Source organism: Salvelinus alpinus, chromosome 21, assembly GCF_045679555.1.
Source record: "Salvelinus alpinus chromosome 21, SLU_Salpinus.1, whole genome shotgun sequence".
In the NCBI taxonomy this organism is placed as follows: domain Eukaryota; kingdom Metazoa; phylum Chordata; class Actinopteri; order Salmoniformes; family Salmonidae; genus Salvelinus; species Salvelinus alpinus.
In genome coordinates, this window is record NC_092106.1 from 20554121 (window position 1) to 20560592 (window position 6472).

The window sequence follows — 6472 nt, forward strand, 5'->3', positions numbered from 1 at the left end:
ACTAACTACCGTGTCACATATTTTGTGCGTGTAACTTCCGGTGAGATGACGACTCGCTTTGAATCTTTTGAAATCTGTTGTCATATGTAACGTTTTATAATCATGACTCCATGCCAAAAACGTTACGGTATGTAAAGCTAGTACATGACATTAAGTATCCTCTGATATACACTACATGATCAAAAGTATGCTCGTCGGACATCAAATTCCAAAATCATGGGCATTATGGAGTTGGTCCCCCATTTGCTGCTATAATAACAGCCTCTGCTCTTATAGGAAGTTTTTTCATTAGATGTTGGAACATTGCTGCAGGAACTTGCTTCCATTCAGCCACAAGAGCATTAGTGAGGTCGGCACTGATCTCCACAAACAATTTCTGTATGGACCTCGCTTTGTGCACACTGTTGCCACAAAGTTGGAAGCACAGAATTGTCTAGAATGTAAATTGTATGCTGTAGTGTTAAGATTTCCCTTCACTGGAACTAAGGAGCCCGAACCATGAAAAACAGCCCCAGACCATTATTCCTCGTCCACCAAACGTTACAGTTGGCACTGCATTCGGGCATGTAGCGTTCTTCTGACATCTGTCAAACCCAGATTCATCCTTTGGACTGCCAGATGGTGAAGCATGATTCATCACTCCAGAGAACGCATTTCCACTGCTCCAGAGTCCAATGGCGGCTAACTTTACACCACTCCAGTAGACCTTTGGCATTGTGCATGGTGATCTTAGGCTTGTGTGCAGCTGCTTGGCCATGGAAACCCATTTCATGAAAGTCTTGATGAACAGTTCTTGTGTTGATGTTGCTTCCAGAGACGGTTTGGAACTCGGTAGTGAGTGTTGCAACCGAGGACAGACGATTTTTACGCGCTTCAGTACTCAACGGTCTCGTTCTGTGAGCTTGTGGCCTAACACTTCGCGGCTGACCCGTTGTTGTTCCTAGACGTTTCCACTTCACAATAACAGAACTTACAGGTGACCAGGGCAGCTCTAGCAGGGCAGGAATTTGACAAACTGACTGGAAAGGTGGCATCCTATGACGGTGCCACATTGAACGTCACTGAGCTCTTCAGTAAGGCCATTCTACTATCAATGTTTGTCTATGGAGGTTGCATGGCTGTGTGCTCAATTTTATACACATGTCATCAATGGGTGTGGCTGAAATAGCCAAATCCACTAAATTGAAGGGGTGTCCACATACTTTTGTAGATGTAGTTTATGTTTTGTGGTTTTAGCATATCAAGTTTTCGAGCGCTAAAAAAAATCTACACTCCAGTGCCCAGTGAAGTAATGGAAATGTTTTTATCTTTTTCCACTAGATGTTCCCCTTGGACTTTGAAATTCAGTTTCTGTAAGTGTGAAACGCATTCAAGATTTTTTGGGGGGGGAGGTAACAGTGCATTTGTATTTTCAATGTCATTAACTTGAAATGGAAGAAGTAGTAGTTTGCATATTAAAATCTGTATACCTCTGAAGGGCTTTTGTTTAAAAGTGGAATTAATTCATTCTACCCTACGTAGGCCAAGATTTGTTTTTAAGTCAATTAAATAAAACATTGAACCCTAATGGTGGTGGAGGAGTTGGTGGTGGAGCAACCTGGATGTAACATAGTAAAAGAAAATCAGATGGACTGAAATTAGTATATGTTACGTATGGTATGTATTTTATTATTATACCTTACAGTGAAATGCTTACCTACGAGCCCCTAACCGACAGTGAAGTTTAAAAAAAATACGGATAAGAATAAGAGATAAAAGTAACAAGTAATTAAAGAGGAGCAGTAAAAAATAACAATATATACAGGGGGTGCCGGTACAGAGTCAATGTGCGGGGGCACCGGTTATTTGAGGTAGTATGTACATGTAGGTAGAGTTAAAGTGACTGTGCAAAGATGACAACAGAGAGTGGCAGTGGTGTGGAGGGGGGGGGGGGGGGGGGGCAGCAATGTGAATAGTCTGGGTAGACATTTGGCTAGATGTTCAGGAGTCTTATGGCTTGGGGGTAGAAGCTGTTTAGAAGCCTCTTGGACCTAGACTTGGCGCTCCTGTACCGCTTGCCATGTGGTAGCAGAGAGAACAGTCTATGACTAGGGTGGCTGGAGTCTGACAATTTTCAGGTCCTTCCTCTGACACAGCCTGGTATAGAGGTCCTGGATGGCAGGAAGCTTGGCTCCAGTGATGTACTGGGCCGTTCGTACTACCCTCTGTAGTGCCTTGCGGTCGGAGGCCGAGCAGTTGCCATACCAAACAGTGATGCAACCAGTCAGGATGCTCTCGATGGTGCAGCTGTAGAACCTTTTGAGGATCTGAGGACCCATGCCAAATCTTTTCAGTCTCCTGAGGGGGAATAGGTTTTGTCGTGCCCGCTTCACGACTGTCATGGTGTGCTTGGACCATGTTCGTTTGTTGGTGATGTGGACACCAAGGAACTTGAAGCTCTCAACCTGCTCCACTGCAGCCCCGTCGAGGAGAATGGGGGCGTGCTCGGTCCTCTTTTTCCTGTAGTCCACAGTCGGTGATCAGGCCTACCACTGTTGTGTCATTGGCAAATTTAATGATGGTGTTGGAGTCGTGCCTGGCCGTGCAGTCATGAGTGAACAGGGAGTACAGGAGGGGGCTGAGCAAAAACCCCTGAGGTGCCCCTGTGTTGAGGATCAGCGTGGCGGATGTGTTGTTACCTACCCTTACCACCGGGGGGCGGTCCGTCTGGAAGTCCAGGATCCAGTTGTAGAGGGAGGTGTTAAGTCCCAGGGTCAGCTTATTGATGAGCTTTGAGGGCCCTATGGAGTTGGACGCTGAGCTGTTGTCAATGAATAGCATTCTCACATAGGTGTTTCTTCTGTCCAGGTGGAAAAGGGCAGTGTGGAGTGCATCTGTGGATCTGTTGGGGCAATATGCAAATTGGAGTGGGTCTAGGGTTTCTGGGTTGATGGTGTTGATGTGAGCCATGACCAGCCTTTCAAAGCACTTCATGGCTACAGACGTGAGTGCTATGAGTCGGTAGTCATTTAGGCAGGTTACCTTAGTGTTCTTGGTCACAGGCACTATGGTGGTCTGCTTGAAACATCTTGGTATTACAGACTCCGACAGGGAGAGGTTGAAAATGTCAGTGAAGACACTTGCTAGTTGGTCAGCGCATGCTCACAGTACACGTCCTGGTAATCCGTCTGGCCCTGCGGCCTTGTGAATGTTGACTTGTCTAAAGGTCACACTGTCTTCCGGTACAGCTGGTGCTCTCATGCATGTTTCAGTGTTATTTGCCTCGAAGCGAGCATAGAAGTAGTTTAGCTCGTCCGGTAGGCTCGTGTCACTGGGCAGCTCTCGGCTGTGCTTTCCTTTGTAGTCTGTAATGGTTTGCAGGCCTTGCCAAATCCGAAGAGTGTCAGAGCCATTGTAGTAAGACTCGATCTTAGTCCTGTATTGATGCTTTGCCTGTTTGATGGTTCGTCGGAGGGCATAGCGGGATTTCTTATAAGCTTCCGGGTTAGAGTCCTTCTCCTTGAAAGCGGCAGCTCTAGCCTTTAGCTCAGTGCGGATGCTGCCTGTAATCCATGGTTTCTGGTTGGGGTATGTACGTACGGTCACTGTGGGGACAACGTCATTGATGCACTTATTGATGAAGCCAATGACAGATGTCATTGTACACATTCCTCAATGCCATTGGAGGAATCTCGGAACATATTCCAGTCTGTGCTAGCAAAACAGTCCTGTAGCTTAGCATCTGCTTCATCTGACCACTTTTTTATTGGATGTAGTTACTGGTGCTTCCTGCTTTAATTTTTGCTTGTAAGCAGGAATCAGGAGGATATAATTATGGTCAGATTTGCCAAATGGAGGGCGAGGGAGAGCTTTGTATGCATCTCTGTGTGTGGAGTATAGGTGGTCCTTCTTTTCCCTCTGTTTGCACATTTAACATGTTGATAGAAATGAGGTAAAACAGATTTAAGTTTCCCTGCATTAAAGTTCCCAGCTGCCTCTGTGTGGTCGTTTTCTTGTTTGCTTATGGCGGAATACAGCTCATTCAATGCTATCTTGGTGCCAGCATCTGACTGTGGTGGTATGTAAACAGCTACAAAGAATATAGATGAGAACTCTCTTGGTAGGTAATGTGGTCTGCAGCTTATCATGAGAAACTCTACCTCAGGCGAGCAATGGCTTGAGACTTCCTTAGATATCGTGCACCAGCTGTTGTTTACAAAAATACATAGACCGCCAGCTGTATGTTGATATTGTCGTCGTTCAGCCACGACTCTGTGAAGCATAAGATGTTACAGTTTTTAATGTCTCGTTGGTAGTTTAATCTTCCCAATAACTCTGCCATTTTATTGTCCAAATATTGCATGTTTGCGAGCAGAATTGCGGGGAGTGGAGGTTTATTCAATCGCTGCCTACTCCTCAGAAGGCAGCCCGCCCTCCCTTTCTCCACCTCCTCTTCACGCAGATCACTGGGGTCGGTTCCGGAGGGAGCCGTATGTATATCCTCCGCCTCGGGCTCGTCAGAGTTGTGAAAGAAGAAAAAGGATTCTGCTAGAACGTGGTGAGTAATCACTGTCCTGATGTCTAGGAGTTATTTTCGGTCATAAGAGACGGTAGCGGCAACAATATGTACAAAAATAGTAAAAAAATAAGTTACAAACAAAAAAAGCACAATCGTTTGGGGGCACGTAAAACGTCTGCCTTCTGCTCTGGCACCATTTCTCCTAACCCGGACAACACTGGGCCAATTGTGCGCCGCCTCATGGGTCTCCCAGTCACGGGCCAGCTGTGACACAGACTGGGATCGTACCTGGGTCTGTAGTGACGCCTCAAGCACTGTGATGCAGTGCCTTAGACTGATGCGCCACACGAGGCCCCCGCAAATAGATTTTAACAAACAATTTGTCCCCCAAAAAATGCATCCCTCCGTTGAATTTGAAAATCCTGATGTGGCCCTCAAGCCAAAAAGTTTGCCCACCCGTTATATATTAACGACCATGCTAAAAATACTTGTCTATGAAAACAGATTATTCTGTAGGAATCTTATCAATTTTACAGTTACAAAGTAACATAAAATTAAAGCCACCAAAACAGGAGAAGATATAATAAGGGATGAATGTCCAAATTGAAGTTGGAATCTTTAAGAAATGTTCAGGCCAATTTATCTTGAAAGTACTATTCAAAAATTGAGACCACCATATTCATATGTGTTCATAACGACAGATTTCCTAATATGTGTACGATTTTTCCAGATGAAGTTGAAAAGCATCTGGTCAACCACTTTACCTATTTTGTTGCTAAGATGTAGGGACTGGGCTGCATAAGTATTGAAAGATTAGTGGAATCTGTGTGGGTAGCTGGACAGGTAGGATGACTGACAGTGAAGGTGAACAGGTGGTCACGTGTCAGGTGACAGAAGAATGGATGAGACTGAGGCAAGAATTCCTTTAACCATAAAGTGGTATATTTACTGAGTAGTCTGTGCTGCATAACAAAGGAAACAAAATAACATGTATCCAATCAAATTCATAATCACAAAGATCAAATCATAACAATCATTCATTATTAACATTATTAGGGAATTCAACAATCCAGTTCATGAAGAAGTCAATAGTAATCACCCGTGAGTCATTTAGGCTCTTAACTATTTATCATAAATCATGAAATAAATACAAACAGTGAATGGTCATTCAATCTATAATCTCCTTTAGTTTGATATCAAAGACGATCAGTTAGCAAACAATGACGTTTCTCATTTCACCCTTTCAATTGTCTTCATGTGTACATATAATTAATTTAATTACATATGAACCATATCGATTGCATAATTGGCCTATGAGGATCCGTATGGCCGCGATCATTGACAATTCACATTACACCATATGTTTGAAGCCGCGCTCCGCGATAATAACTATAAACAATAACTGATGGCCCACTCTCCCGATCGCAACAGATAGTTCAGATGAAAGGTAACAGTCGGTGGACTTACGTGGATTCATGGACGCACAGAACTTCTCAAGCAGACGGAGTTAAGGAAGAGAAAGCAGCGAGATCAGGCGATGCCGTTTTCCTCCTTTTATGTGGATGAGATCTGTCGGTCATTGCCACCTGACCTAATTAAAGCGCCCTGGCCCAGCTGAGTAAATGGCCATGAATTAAAGGATTATTCCACCAACTCCATGGGCCTTTTCTACAAGTATGTATGGAGACACCTTCAGCTTTAGAAAGCAATACTCGACCTTTCAGGGATAAATCCCTCTCACAACCAATGGTTCAACTTCTTTTTTTTTTTTTTCAACAATAGGTATGACATTTAATGAGCATCTTTCCTGTTGATCCTTAGATATGGTAATCCCAAAGTATGTTACTTACCCTCTATATGCAATATTCCAGTTATCACACAGTCTTTAAGAGCAAACAATTCACACTTATTAAGGTTTAGGCAAAGACCAGATGCTTTGGAAAAAATATTTATCACATCGACTGCTCTACGAAT